Source organism: Mustela lutreola, chromosome 4 (assembly GCF_030435805.1).
Source record: "Mustela lutreola isolate mMusLut2 chromosome 4, mMusLut2.pri, whole genome shotgun sequence".
NCBI lineage: Eukaryota > Metazoa > Chordata > Mammalia > Carnivora > Mustelidae > Mustela > Mustela lutreola.
The window spans coordinates 166,880,847-166,897,303 of record NC_081293.1 but is presented as its reverse complement, the minus strand read 5'-3'; the positions used below and the strand labels follow the sequence as shown (position 1 = coordinate 166,897,303).

At 36.8% G+C, this 16,457-nt stretch overlaps 1 protein-coding gene across 1 annotated transcript in view; it reads left to right on the top strand.

Annotated features, from left to right (window-relative positions):
• Positions 1–16,457, top strand: part of PPP1R3A (protein phosphatase 1 regulatory subunit 3A) — a 51,339-nt gene that overhangs the window by 25,501 nt on the left and 9,381 nt on the right. The window lies entirely within an intron of this gene.

Genomic DNA, 16,457 nt, shown 5'->3' with positions numbered 1-16,457 from the left:
ACCCAGAAACTGGAGTAGTACAGTAGTATTAACATGGTGCCTAAATCTTGACACTGAATAAATAATGTGTGGGTTAACATTCCCGTAAACATTGTATTTGGAGAGGACATTTTTCAATAAAGGCTACTTTTACCAAAGATCTAGTGATTTTTCTTTGGATGATGGTCTTCTGAGAAGGACACTGTAAAAAGAACTAAGCAAGTATGCTAACATGGGTTGCAAATTTTACCCTTGAAAGTAGCTTGTAAATTAAAAATAGAAGAGCATATAAGGTAAACATCAAAAACTATGGATAACTCCAAGTGAAAGGAAAAGATTGGTACTTGGGTACCATGGTAGTGTAGAGTGAGTGTGTTTATCACACATCACTAATAACAATAACAACAACAATAGTGATAATAATGATAAACTTATTAAACACTTCCATGTATTGAGAACTATGCTAAATTATTGCTCTTGTATAAGGAGGAGGCTATATTTTGGAGCAACCTGAAGCATAGAGAGGTTATCACGTCTGAGGTCACATGGCTAGAAAGTGGCTTAGTAAGTGGTAAATAACAGGAAAGAATGAGATTTACATCCCCGTCTTCCTGCTCTTTTTCACTCCGGACTGACCCTTTATGAAAGAACATTGACATGGTAATCAAGAAACTTGTATGTAGTTCTAGTTTAGCTACTAAACTAGTTAGTGTGTGTGTGTGACTTCTGCCATATTGTTTAACTAGGCTTCAGTTTCTGTCTCTGTAATATGATGGGTTGGGACTGTCCAAGTATGAGACCTTTTATAGATCTGAGATCCTGTGAATTGGAGGAGTTTGGCATAAAAAGTATTGTAAACTTTCTGAAGTTACATGAAGCTCAGAGGTAGAGAGTCTATAGAACTGACTCAAGTTTTGAGTGATTAACTGCTGACTCAGAAACACAAATTATTGTTTTTCTGTTAACTTACTAGGTTGCAAATACATTTCAATTCCTACCTTATCAATGTTTCATCATTTTATTCTCCAAGGCACATAAATTGGTCTGTGTTTCAATGTATTTATTTTATGGGTATATGTGATGCATACACAATTATTTTCCTTTGTGCATAGAACTGCAGCCCTCCTTACATAACCGGATGTGAATTGCTGAAAATTCAGAGACATAAGGAGACACTTCCTGTATTACCTTCCTGGATTCTTAGAGTGTTTTCCTATAGCCCTGATAGGAACGAACACTTAGATCAGATGTCTTCAAACACGTGAACATCTTTGAGCTTCTACTAAAAAAATGCAGATTCCTATTCCCCACGCCAGACATGCTGATTCAGGTCTGGTTTTGGGCCTCCAAAGCAGCATTTGTAATGAGTGCCAGGTTATTTTCACATAGAATGTCAGTGAACCACATTAAAGTTTGTGCCTCTTCAGCTGGCTGACCACCAATCAATACCCTGGGTTTCACAATCTTTCTTTCTTCTTGAATTGTATCTTAAATTTCTTGACAAGTTTAGAATAGCTTTTTTACGGATAAGGCATTTGTACGTGCCTTAAGCTTAGAATTGCTGCTCCCCTCTTCTCTAACAAGTGTTATTTCTTGCTTAGTTTTCAAATTAAAGGGCAAACCCTCCTGGGCACTTTTCATACCCCATACTACTGCCCACTGAGCACACAATTATTACACTGCTGGGTTAATCCTTTATTTCGTTGTCTGCCTTCCCTTGTGGTTTGTGAGCCCTTTGACAGCAGGAACTCTCTCTTATTCATTGCGGTGATCTAGTACAAAATTTGGAAATTTGTAAGCATTTGAATATTTATTAAATGATGACTAACTGAATTAATATTGATTACCATGTATTTTAAGTTACTATTATATTTCTTATAGATCATTATTGATTGGAAACCATTAGTTTTTTTATATACTCATAATATATTTTTTATCTACTTGAGGCCATCACATAAAATTTCAATGTCATGTACCATTTCTTTGAAGTGGGGGAAAATTTAAATTGTAAAGAAGATGCAAGCATTTGTGCAATGATATTATGAGAGAAAAAACATAAAAATCTGGGCTTTTGGATTCAATAAACCCTAATTTTCACTTCCCATTTGGTCAAAAGCTCAAAGGCTTTCTAAGCCTAACATATTTTCTCAATGAAACTCATTGCTTTCCTTTACCATTGTTTCTCCTCCTGAATTCTCTATCTCAAATGATGCTAGTTCCATTCTTTTAAATTCTCAAACTAGAAGCCTCTGCATTAGTCTTAATTTCTCTCCACTCTTAAGTGTTTTCTAAATAGCAGGAAAGCATGTTACAAAGTCATAGCAAACTAACATGGAATAGGGTAACCAGGTTTGGGACCAGGAGGGCCAACTAAAGCAGAACAATGATTCTTCCCACTGCCTATCATCGAGGGAAGGGGCAGTGTGCATAGCTTGACCCAATAGACTCAGTCCACTGAGATACATCACATCTTTATCGGGGGTTTACAAATTTGGCCTCACCTCAAAATCATCTTGGGAGTTTCTCAGCTCTATAATTCTCCATTCCTTACCTCCATGTGAAGGTCTATTAATTTAAAACTTACAGAGATCAGATCTGGTGCTTCTGATATGAAAGGCGATTTGGGGATCTGTTGTTATATCAAGAGCTATATTGTTCATGGGAGAAGGGAGGGACAAGGTAGCAGGGGTCCCAAACAGTAGAGATGCTTAAAGTTATTTTATAAGCTTGATCTTGAGTTCCTCAAAAATTCATCTAGATAGAATGCTCAAATCTAGCAAAACTAGTAAGTTACTACTTACAGGCTGGCTAATAACCACTTAGAATATTATGGACTGAGGTGAACAGTGTGGATGGGAAGGCATTTTATTTTTCCCCAGTGAAGGACTAGACTAAAAGCCAGGAGCCTAAGCATAACTGTGGGTTCCCTTTCCAAGCATGTGAGATTAAGGAAGAAGGTGCTTCTCTTGGGTACCTGAGATGTAGATCACCCAGTCCATAAGAGATCAGAAACCACACTGCAGATTAACTCAACACCTTCCTGACTTATAGTACAGGGGCCCCAGTTAACTGTCAGATTTAACTCTTCCTTGCTTAGGTCTTAGGAGTGAAAATATAGTTTTCTAAATCTCATTAATGCAACCAAGGTCAGGCAGAGAAAGTGATTAAAAAAAATCTATCTACAGGGACTTTATCAACAAATCATATTGTTTCCACATCACGAGTTGTAACTCAAATTTGATTCCTCTCCTCTTTTCTCATTGCCATTCATTTCAAAACCTCATCATTTTTGTGCCTGAAATACTGTAGTCTTCTACACAGGTTCTCCATACAGAAGTCCCTAAATGAACCTCCAGAGATTGGTTCTGAAATGGACATCTGACCATGTCTCTCTCCCACTGAACTCCCTTTTCCCACCACCCCCTGCAGAGGTTAAAAAGTGTATAAAGAATTCGGCCCCACTCTGCTTAGCATGCTAAGCCCTTTTAAATTGGAGGGGGAGACAAACCATGAAAGACTGTGGACTCTAAGAAATAAACTGAGGCTTTTAGAGGGAAGGGGGTGAGGGGTGGGTGAGCATGGCGGTGGGTATTATGAAGGGCATGTATTGCATGGAGTACTGGTTGTAGAGCATAAACAATGAATTCTGGAACACTGAAAAGAAATTGAAAAAAAAAAAAAAAAGAAAAAAATCTACTCAAAAACAAACTGGTGGTTACCAGAGAGGAGGTGGGCTTAGAGATGTGTTAAATAGGTGAAGGGGATTAAGGAGTTTAATGAAGGGGATTAAGACATTATAGTTTATTCATCTTTGATTTCCCAGTGTTTGTTATTAAGTTGTGAGAGTGGGTGATCAAAATGTATTCGAGAAGAATGAATTAACCTTATGATTAAATAATACAAAGGACTATATTATATGATTTAAGATGCGTTGGAACTTTCTCCACAAAATACATATCTTTTTGACATTTTAATTTCTAAGTGTATAAGATTTTAGGAAGTTGTTTAATTATTTGAAGTCATAATTAAAAACATTTTCCTGAGCTTTGGAAGAGGGAAAACTTTCAGCATTATAAGACAAAGAGGTAAAGAGAAGGTAAGAGTAGAAAAGATGCTGTGCATTTGCTCAACAGCATTTGTTATGCCACTAGTATGGGTCAGGCGCTGTGTTAGCCACTGGGAATACAAATAAATATGAAACTTCTTTGCTTAAAAGGGCTCAGTCTCCCTTAAAAGGGAGACTAGAAATATTCAATAGTACTTTTCCTTTCTATGACAACTGTGTATAGTTCTGGGCCCTATCATCAACCATCAAGTGCTTTGTTTTTTTCCTCAATTCTTCTAAAGTTGTTTTAATTTCACTCTTTAGATATAATGGGCATATGACTGGCACTTTGAATTTCAGAGTGGGATTTTATCTAAAGTCATCCTCTAATCTAAGCCACAGAGCAACTCTATATCTCTATATCTATATATCTATATAGATCTCTATCTCTATATCTCTATCTATCTATATCTCTATATCTATCTATCTATAGATCTATCTACTAAAGTAATTTGAATATATATATAGATAGATCTATAGATCGATAGATTTATATAGATCTATCTATAGATCGATAGATATCTATCTATCGATCTATAGATCTATATAGATCTATCTATATAGATCTCTATATAGATTTATAGATCGATAGATATCTATCGATATAGATAGATAGATAGATATATCTATCTATATAGATCTCTATCTCTATATTTATCTATCTATAGATAAATAAGATCTCTATCTCTATATTTATCTATCTATAGAGATAAATATAGAGATAGAGATCTATATAGATTTATAGATCGATAGATATCTATTGATCTATAGATAGATCTATATAAATCTATCGATCTATAGGTAACTATAGATCTATCTATATATATATTCAAATTACTTTAGTAGTTTTTAGCTTATAAAAAAAGAACATCTGATGTAATGTTTTGGGACTATTCATTTAATGTTATATTACTAAGATTTACCCATACTGTTGTATGTCTCTGTGGTTTATTGATTTTGAGTGCTATATAATATTCTTTTTTAATGTTATGCCATAGTTTTGTGTCTCTCTCCTGTTGGTGGGCATTTGGATTGTTTCAAGTTTGTATACTTGATAGCAATTTTTATCAATTAAATGGATATTAATTTTTATCAGTTAAATGGATATTAAATGGATATTAAGACCTTGTGGTCTTGATTTACATTTCTCTGTTCTCTAACAATACTGCCTATCCCTTTCTGTGCTTACTGGCTATATGTAGTTTCTCTTCAGTGAAAGGTCTATCCCTCTCCCTTGATTCTATGAAAATGTTAGGGCTTTCTTATTGAATTGTAGGAGTTCTTTATATATTCTTGATGCCTTTTTGTGTTGGTTTTATGTAACACGTGCATTTTATCCTAGTTTGTAATTTTTATTTTTCTCTTATAAATCTGCCTTTTTTTTTTCCCATTTTCAATCAGATTATTTGTTATTTTTATTTTATTTTATTTTATTTTTTTTATTTTTTATTTTATTTTTTTTTAATTTTTTATTTTTTATAAACATATATTTTTTATATACATATATTTTTATCCCCAGGTCTGTGAATCACCAGGTTTACACACTTCACAGCACTCACCAAATCACATACCCTCCCCAATGTCCATAATCCCACCCCCTTCTCCCCAACCCCCTCCCCCCGGCAACCCTCAGTTTGTTTTGTGAGATTAAGAGTCACTTATGGTTTGTCTCCCTCCCAATCCCATCTTGTTTCATTTCTTCTTCTACCCACTTAAGCCTCCATGTTGCATCACCACTTCCTCATATCAGGGAGATCATATGATAGTTGTCTTTCTCTGCTTGACTTATTTCGCTAAGCATGATACGCTCTAGTTCCATCCATGTTGTTGCAAATGGCAAGATTTCATTTCTTTTGATGGCTGCATAGTATTCCATTGTGTATATATACCACATCTTCTTGATCCATTCATCTGTTGATGGACATCTAGGTTCTTTCCATAGTTTGGCTATTGTGGACATTGCTGCTATAAACATTCGGGTGCATGTGTCCCTTTGGATCACTACATTTGTATCTTTAGGGTAAATACCCAATAGTGCAATTGCTGGGTCATAGGGCAGTTCTATTTTCAACATTTTGAGGAACCTCCATGCTGTTTTCCAGAGTGGCTGCACCAGCTTGCATTCCCACCAACAGTGCAGGAGGGTTCCCCTTTCTCCGCATCCTCGCCAGCATCTGTCATTTCCTGACTTGTTGATTTTAGCCATTCTGACTGGTGTGAGGTGATATCTCATTGTGGTTTTGATTTGTATTTCCCTGATGCCGAGTGATATGGAGCACTTTTTCATGTGTCTGTTCGCCATCTGGATGTCTTCTTTGCAGAAATGTCTGTTCATGTCTTCTGCCCATTTCTTGATTGGATTATTTGTTCTTTGGGTGTTGAGTTTGCTAAGTTCTTTATAGATTCTGGACACTAGTCCTTTATCTGATATGTCGTTTGCAAATATCTTCTCCCATTCTGTCAGTTGTCTTTTGATTTTGTTAACTGTTTCCTTTGCTGTGCAAAAGCTTTTGATCTTGATGAAATCCCAGTAGTTCATTTTTTCCCTTGCTTCCCTTGCCTTTTGCGTTGTTCCTAGGAAGATGTTGCTGCGGCAGAGGTCGAAGAGGTTGCTGCCCGTGTTCTCCTCAAGGATTTTGATGGATTCCTTTCGTACATTGAGGTCCTTCATCCATTTTGAGTCTATTTTTGTGTGTGGTGTAAGGAAATGGTCCAATTTCATTTTTCTGCATGTGGCTGTCCAATTTTCCCAGCACCATTTATTGAAAAGGCTGTCTTTTTTCCATTGGACATTCTTTCCTGCTTTGTCGAAGATTAGTTGACCATAGAGTTGAGGGTCTATTTCTGGGCTCTCTATTCTGTTCCATTGATCTATGTGTCTGTTTTTGTGCCAGTACCATGCTGTCTTGATGATGACAGCTTTGTAATAGAGCTTGAAGTCCGGAATTGTGATGCCACCAACGTTGGCTTTCTTTTTCAATATCCCTTTGGCTATTCGAGGTCTTTTCTGGTTCCATATAAATTTTAGAATTATTTGTTCCATTTCTTTGAAAAAGATGGATGGTACTTTGATAGGAATTGCATTAAATGTGTAGATTGCTTTAGGTAGCATAGACATTTTCACAATATTTATTCTTCCAATCCAGGAGCATGGAACATTTTTCCATTTCTTTGTGTCTTCCTCAATTTCTTTCATGAGTACTTTATAGTTTTCTGAGTATAGATTCTGTGTCTCTTTGGTTAGGTTTATTCCTAGGTATCTTATGGTTTTGGATGCAATTGTAAATGGGATTGACTCCTTAATATCTCTTTCTTCTGTCTTGCTGTTGGTGTAGAGAAATGCAACTGATTTCTGTGCATTGATTTTATATCCTGACACTTTACTGAATTCCTGTATAAGTTCTAGCAGTTTTGGAGTGGAGTCTTTTGGGTTTTCCACATATAGTATCATATCATCTGCGAAGAGTGATAATTTGACTTCTTCTTTGCCGATTTGGATGCCTTTAATTTCCTTTTGTTGTCTGATTGCTGAGGCTAGGACCTCTAGTACGATGTTGAATAGCAGTGGTGATAATGGACATCCCTGCCGTGTTCCTGACCTTAGCGGAAAAGCTTTCAGTTTTTCTCCATTGAGAATGATATTTGCGGTGGGTTTTTCATAGATGGCTTTGATGATATTGAGGTATGTGCCCTCTATCCCTACACTTTGAAGAGTTTTGATCAGGAAGGGATGTTGTACTTTGTCAAATGCTTTTTCAGCATCTATTGAGAGTATCATATGGTTCTTGTTCTTACTTTTATTGATGTGTTGTATCACATTGACTGATTTGCGGATGTTGAACCAACCTTGCAGCCCTGGAATAAATCCCACTTGGTCGTGGTGAATAATCTTTTTAATGTACTGTTGAATCCGATTGGCTAGTATTTTGTTGAGTATTTTCGCATCTGTGTTCATCAAGGATATCGGTCTATAGCTCTCTTTTTTGGTGGGATCCTTGTCTGGTTTTGGGATCAAGGTGATGCTGGCCTCATAAAATGAGTTTGGAAGTTTTCCTTCCATTTCTATTTTTTGGAACAGTTTCAGGAGAATAGGAATTAGTTCTTCTTTAAATGTTTGGTAGAATTCCCCCGGGAAGCCGTCTGGCCCTGGGCTTTTGTTTGTTTGGAGATTTTTAATGACTGTTTCAATCTCCTTACTGGTTATGGGTCTGTTCAGGCTTTCTATTTCTTCATGGTTCAGTTGTGGTAGTTTAAATGTTTCTAGGAATGCATCCATTTCTTCCAGATTGTCAAATTTATTGCCGTAGAGTTGCTCATAGTATGTTCTTATAATAGTTTGTATTTCCTTGGTGTTAGTTGTGATCTCTCCTCTTTCATTCATGATTTTATTTATTTGGGTCTTTTCTCTTTTCTTTTTGATAAGTCGGGCCAGGGGTTTATCAATTTTATTAATTCTTTCAAAGAACCAGCTCCTAGTTTCGTTGATTTGTTCTATTGTTTTTTTGGTTTCTATTTCATTGATTTCTGCTCTGATCTTTATGATTTCTCTTCTCCTGCTGGGCTTAGGGTTTCTTTCTTGTTCTTTCTCCAGCTCCTTTAGGTGTAGGGTTAGGTTGTGTACCTGAGACCTTTCTTGTTTCTTGAGAAAGGCTTGTACCGCTATATATTTTCCTCTCAGGACTGCCTTTGTTGTGTCCCACAGATTTTGAACCGTTGTATTTTCATTATCATTTGTTTCCATGATTTTTTTCAATTCTTCTTTAATTTCCCGGTTGACCCATTCATTCTTTAGAAGGATACTCTTTAGTCTCCATGTATTTGGGTTCTTTCCAAACTTCCTTTTGTGGTTGAGTTCTAGCTTTAGAGCATTGTGGTCTGAAAATATGCAGGGAATGATCCCAATCTTTTGATACCGGTTGAGTCCTGATTTAGGACCGAGGATGTGATCTATTCTGGAGAATGTTCCATGTGCACTAGAGAAGAATGTGTATTCTGTTGCTTTGGGATGAAATATTCTGAATATATCTGTGATGTCCATCTGGTCCAGTGTGTCATTTAAGGCCTTTATTTCCTTGCTGATCTTTTGCTTGGATGACCTGTCCATTTCAGTGAGGGGAATGTTAAAGTCCCCTACTATTATTGTATTGTTGTTTATGTGTTTCTTTGATTTTGTTATTAATTGGTTTATATAGTTGGCTGCTCCCACGTTGGGGGCATAGATATTTAAAATTGTTAAATCTTCTTGTTGGACAGACCCTTTGAGTATGATATAGTGTCCTTCCTCATCTCTTATTACAGTCTTTGGCTTAAAATCTAATTGATCTGATATAAGGATTGCCACTCCTGCTTTCTTCTGATGTCCATTAGCATGGTAAATTCTTTTCCACCCCCTCACTTTAAATCTGGAGGTGTCTTCGGGCTTAAAATGTGTTTCTTGGAGGCAACATATAGATGGGTTTTGTTTTTTTATCCATTCTGATACCCTGTGTCTTTTGACAGGGGCATTTAGCCCATTCACATTCAGGGTAACTATTGAGAGATATGAATTTAGTGCCATTGTATTGCCTGTAAGGTGACTGTTACTGTATATGGTCTCTGTTCCTTTCTGATCTACCACTTGTAGGCTCTCTCTTTGCTTAGAGGACCCCTTTCAATATTTCCTGTAGAGCTGGTTTGGTATTTGCAAATTCTTTCAGTTGTTGTTTGTCCTGGAAGCTTTTAATCTCTCCTTCTATTTTCAATGATAGCCTAGCTGGATATAGTATTCTTGGCTGCATGTTTTTCTCGTTTAGTGCTCTGAAAATATCATGCCAGCTCTTTCTGGCCTGCCAGGTCTCTGTGGATAAGTCAGCTGCCAATCTAATATTTTTACCATTGTATGTTACAGACTTCTTTTCCCGGGCTGCTTTCAGGATTTTCTCTTTGTCATTGAGACTTGTAAATTTTACTATTAGGTGACGGGGTGTGGGCCTATTCTTATTGATTTTGAGGGGCATTCTCTGAACCTCCTGAATTTTGATGCTTGTTCCCTTTGCCATATTGGGGAAATTCTCCCCAATAATTCTCTCCAGTATACCTTCTGCTCCCCTCTCACTTTCTTCTTCTTCTGGAATCCCAATTATTCTAATGTTGTTTCGTCTTATGGTGTCACTTATTTCTCGAATTCTCCCCTCGTGGTCCAGTAGCTGTTTGTCCCTCTTTTGATCAGCTTCTTTATTCTCTGTCATTTGGTCTTCTATATCACTAATTCTTTCTTCTGCCTCATTTATCCTAGCAGTGAGAGCCTCCATTTTTGATTGCACCTCATTAATAGCTTTTTTGATTTCAACTTGGTTAGATTTTAGTTCTTTTATTTCTCCAGAAAGGGCTTTTATATCTCTCGAGAGGGTTTCTCTAATATCTTCCATGCCTTTTTCGAGCCCGGCTAGAACCTTGAGAATTGTCATTCTGAACTCTAGATCTGACATATTACCGATATCTGTATTGATTAGGTCCCTAGCCTTCGGTACTGCCTCTTGTTCTTTTTTTTGTGGTGAATTTTTACGTCTTGTCATTTTGTCCAGATAAGAGTAAATGAAGGGGCAAGTAAAATACTAAAAGGGTGGCAACAACCCCAGGAAAATATGCTTTAGCCAAATTAGAAGAGATCCAAAATCGTGAGTGGGGAGAAAGGGGATAAAAAGAGGTTCAAAAAGGAAGAAAGAAAAAAGAAAAAAAAAAAAAAGAAAAAAAAAGAAAAGAAAAGAAAAGAATTTTTTTTTAAAAAAGAAAACACCTAAGAAAAATGTAAAAAAATATATATATATATTAGATAAACTAGTAAAAAATCGTTAAAAAAGAAAAAGGTAACAGTTAAAAAAAAAAAAATTTTACCCGAAGGCGAGAAAAAAAAAAAATGAAAAAGAAAAAATTAAATTAACTGCAAGACTAAAAAAAATCACAGGAAAAAAGCCATGAGTTCCGTGCTTGGCTTTCTCCTCCTCTGGAATTCTGCTGCTCTCCTTGGTATTGAAACCGCACTCCTTGGAAGGTGAACTTGGTCTTGGCTGGATTTCTTGTTGATCTTCTGGGGGAGGGGCCTGTTGTAGTGATTCTCAAGTGTCTTTGCCCCAGGCGGAATTACACCGCCCTTACCCGGGGCCGGGGTGAGTAATCCGCTCGGGTTTGCTTTCAGGAGCTTTTGTTCCCTGAGTGCTTTCCGTAGAGTTCCGGAGGACGGGAATACAAATGGCGGCCCCCTGGTCTCCGGCCCGGAGGAGCCGAGAGCCCAGGGCCCCACTCCTCAGTGCGCCCTCAGAGAACAGCGCCCAGTTACTCCCGTCTGCCTGACCTCCGGCCGCGCTCCGAGCTCACCGAGCCTGCGACCGGTTCAAGGTAACACGGAGCTGCGAGCTTACTGTCGGCTCTGTCTCTGTAGCCGGCTTTCCCGTTCCAATACCCGCAAGCTCTGCGACACTCAGACACCCCCGATCCTTCTGTGACCCTGCGGGACCTGAGGCCACGCTGACCCCGCGTGGGCTTCGCCCCGGTTTAGCCTCTGGAGCGATGTCCCTCAGCGGAACAGACTTTTAAAAGTCCTGATTTTGTGCGCGGTTGCTCCGCCGCTTGCCGGGAGCCGGCCCCTCCCCCCGGGGTCTATCTTCCCGTCGCTTTGGATTCACTTCTCCGCCGGTCCTACCTTTCAGAAAGTGGTTGTTTTTCTGTTTCCAGAATTGCTGTTCTTCTTCTCTTCGATCTGCCGATGGATTTTCAGGTGTTTGCAATCTTTAGATAAGCTATCTAGCTGATCTCCGGCTAGCTGAAGCAGTCTCAGCTTGCTACTTCTCCGCCATCTTGACTCCTCCATAAATCTGCCTTTTAATGAACAAGTTTTAAATTTCAACATAGTTAAACTGACAATCTTTTTTTTTTTATAGTCACTTTTTTCCTTTCTTATTTAAGAAAAAATTTCCAACTCTGAGTGTGTAAGATATTCAAATGTATTTTCTTTTTTAAGATTTTATTTATGTGTTCGACAGACAGAGATCACAAGTAGGCAGAGAGGCAGGCAGGGAGAGAAGAGGAAGCAGGCTCTGCTAAGCAGAGAGCCTGATGCGGGGCTCGATCCCAGGACCTTGAGATCATGACCTGAACTGATAATGACCAGAGGCTTTAACCCACTGAGCCACCGAGGTGCCCCACATATATTTCTATTAAGAATTTCAAGGCTTAGGGGTGCCTGGGTGGCACAGCCAGTTGAGCGACAGGCTCTTGGTTTTGGCTCAGGTCATGATCTTACCATAGTGAGAATGAGCCCTACACTGGGAGTGGAGTCGAGTCTCCTTGAGGATTTCTCTCCCTTTTCCTCTGCACCTCCTCCTGCTGTGCTCTCTAAATAAATAATTGATACTAGCCATACTTCTGATAATCAGGTCAGTGACAATTGTAACTTAATGACAATCCCATGACTCAAAATGGCTTTCCATCAAAGTAAAACCTGTTCAATAGATACCAGAAATATACAGGAGTAAAAATAAACCTCTACTGGTCAATTTAATGAAACTGGTTGTATAAGTTTCACATTTCAGCAGAGCACTGGCAAAGAGAATATTTTGGCTTTATATACTTAAATCAGATGCTAGATTTTTTTTTTTTTTCTGAGTGAAGGAAATGTTTTGTTATAGAGGATACATAGACTTCCAATTTTATCTGAACTTCTGGGTTCATTAGACATTAGTTGCATTACTGCCAAAGTTTTTGTTGCTTCTAAGTAAGTATGATTTAGTGTATTGCTTAACCTATTCATAGAGACAAATTTGAATCTTAGATTTTTTTGGTTGTTTAAAACAGGAATATATTTTCAAAAGAATAAATGACTTTAAAATTCAAATTGTTTATATTTCAACATTCCATAGTGGAACATTTCTGTGTTATTTTTCAACTTCAAAGATGGTAATAGTTAATTTAAGTTTCAAGGGTAAATTTCTTGAACAACTTTGCTTATATTTGTTCATTATACCTACTTAGGAAACCAGACTTTTCATGAACATGCACAGTGTTTACAGAGAGAGGTATATCTAATTTAGGGTGTGCTATAATAAAAGCTGTGTTTTGGAAAAATTACATTGTGAGTTCTCTTATGATTTTTTAATATGGAATTACAGAAATACAGAATACAATTAAATCATCTAGATTCTTTTTATATTTTGTGTAAGTATGGTTCCAGGTGGCTATATTATTTTAGGATACTATTAGTCTAACAAGCAGAAATAAAAGCAATATGAACTCTTCTGCTACATATGGGTCCTGCTGGAGAAGTTAATATAAGGCTGTAAACATTGGTCTTGCACAGTATTGCCACAAACATTAAAATTAAAATGCATGTATATATCTGAAAAAATAAATAAATCTTTAAAAAAATATTTTATTTATTTATTTGACAGACAGAGATCAAAAGTAGGCAGAGGGGCAGGCAGAGAGAGAAGAGGAAGCAGGCTCCCCACTGAGCAGAGAGCCCAATGTGGGGCTCAATCCCAGAACCCTGTGATCATGACCTGAGCTGAAGACAGAGGTTTTAACCCACTGAGCCACCCAGGTGTCCCATAAATAAATCTTAAAAAAAAAAATAAAAGAATTTCAAGGTTTTTGACATTTCAGGTCTTATTCCATCTGGAGTTGATTTTTGAATACATGTTGTGCTGATTTCATCTTTTCTGTAGAAGCAGCCATTTTCCCTATCTCCATTTATTGAACAATCTCTTATTACCTGCTATGTAACCATGTTTGCCATATACCCAAGTTCTAGATATGTGCATCAGCATAGCAGTCTTTTTTTTTTAATTATTTATTTGAAAGACAGAGATCACAAGTAGTTAGAGAGGCAGGCAGAGAGAGAGAGGAGGAAGCAGGCTCCCCACTGAGCAGAGAGCCAGATGTGGGGCTTGATCCCAGGACCCTGGGATCAATGACCCGAGCCAAAAGCAGAGTCTTTAACCCACTGAGCCACCCAGGTGCCCCCAGCATAGCAGTCTTAAGTAACTAAAACTTCATAAGATTTCTTGAAATTAGGTAGAACAGGTTTCTCCTCAAAGCAACTTCTCAGAAATATTTCATCTATCTTCAGTCCTTTAGTCTTCTCTTTAAGACAGTGTTTTCAGGGCGCCTGGGTGACTCAGTGGGTTAAGCCGCTGCCTTCGGCTCAGGTCATGATCTCAGGGTCCTGGGATTGAGTCCTGCATCGGGCTCTCTGCTCAGCGGGGAGCCTGCTTCCTTCTCTCTGCCTGCCTCTCTGTCTACTGTGATCTCTGTCAAATAAATAAATAAAATCTTAAAAAAAAAAAAGATAGTGTTTTCCAATTTTGTAAAAAACAAAACAAAACAAAACAAAAAACCCAGAAAACAAAAAAACCTGTTGTGTATTTTTAAAAGATTTTATTTATTTATTTGAGAGAGAGCAAACAAGAGAGCCCAAGCACGGGGAGAGGCAGAGGGAGAGGGAGAAGCAGTCTTCCCCATTGAGTAGGGAGCCTGATGTGGGGTTCCTTCCTAGGACCCCAAGATCATGACCTGAGCCGAAGGCAGATGCTTAGCAGACTGAACCACCCAGGTGCCCCAAAAACTGTTGTGGAATTTTGATTAGAATTGGACTGAATCTTAGATCAATTTGGGAGAGAATTAATACTTTAATATATCTTCTTCCTATCTATGAACATGGTATGTATCTCAATTTTTCTAGGTTTTTTGTTTCTTGATACAACTTTATTCTTTTCCTTGTAGTAGGAGTCTTACACATCTTCTATTAGTTTTCTTCATAGATATTTGGTATAATATTTAAATTTCATGTATTTCAGCTTTTCTTTCTTGTATTTATCCCTGAATCTAAGATTTCTCTCCCATTTTATGTATTTACATGTTCTATAAGACACCAATATAATAATATACATTTTAGTTCCTAATTTTTTTGTCCCTCATATTAGTTAAAAGCAGGTTTATTTTCTTTTGATGCAATCATTTTTTAAAAATTGAAGTATCTTAGATAATTAAATTAGAAAAATTATTGATTGCATTTTGGTTAGTCAAAAACAGAAGGCTTTAAATGGCTGTTTTTCCCTCGACAAATGAGATTTTCAATGCTGTTATGGAGATAAAGAGAGAGCAAGAACAACTAAATGGTGTGTGATGGTTTATATATTTTTAAGTACCTAAATATCATGTATTTGGAGAAGGAAAAAAACCCATCAGCTTGCAGTTAGATTGCACAAAAACAATTCTTTGCATAATTATTGGCCTCATTAAACAATACAGATTTATAGGTTCAGTATCAATTGTGTAACTACTATATTTTTCCAGTGATGTTATATTTATGCAGAAACATTTTCTTCATGGACCCACTGAAAAATACCAAATATTTTTGGTACAGTTAAATTAAACTTATAAACTTCTAAATATATACAAAATATATATACAAAACATAAATACATACAAAAAACACCTTCTTGTTTAGTCTAGATGGAAGAATTTGAAGTTTTCTCATGATTGAAAAAAGATTGGCTTTCCTGGGATTTGGAACAACATTATCCATGCAATGGAGAGTAGACTCTATTACACAACTTTATCAGCCATTGCCAACTTTCTAGATGCATTTTATTAAAGAGAAAAGGTCATTGAGAAAGTCATCATAAGAAAATTCAGCTGAGACAATACAAGAAAATGTGAACACTGGCTGAATCATTTCCAATTGATTGACCTGTTTGTTGAGTGTCATGGACAAATCTAAATTCTAACGATGCCACAAATATACCTACAAATAGAGTACATTTGAAAGAAAAATGTATTAATCACCATGCAGAAAATTATCATAAAGGAAGTATAACCCAAATCATTTTAAAGAAAGAAAATACATGCTTTCATATGTGCAATCTGAAGTCTTGGTTGTAAAATTAGCCTGTGGCAATACAGACATAAAGTCTTTGAACTGAGTATAAATTTAGCTGCCTTTCAGTTTTTAGTTTGTTTTTTTTTTCTCCTTTCCTGGAGAGAGAGAGTTAATGTTATATCCACCTAACTGAAAGAATTTTGAATAAAATGCAACACAAAAAAATTAATAATTGGAACATTAAAAAGCAATTTCCACGACCACAAAAGGACTGTCAGTTCATAAAACTTTATCATTTAAACCAAGAGAAAAATGTTCTCACTTGCAAAGATTAAATTCATGCATGATGGAATAATCAGCATTTACATATATTTTTGCTTTGGTTATGTAAGTTTTAAATATAGACAATACAATCTTATTTATAAATATGGCATTGTGGAAATTATTTAAAAATTTTTCTACTACTAGTGAATTACTACTGAATTATTCCAAGAGATTAATTTTAGTTAAAAAGCATAC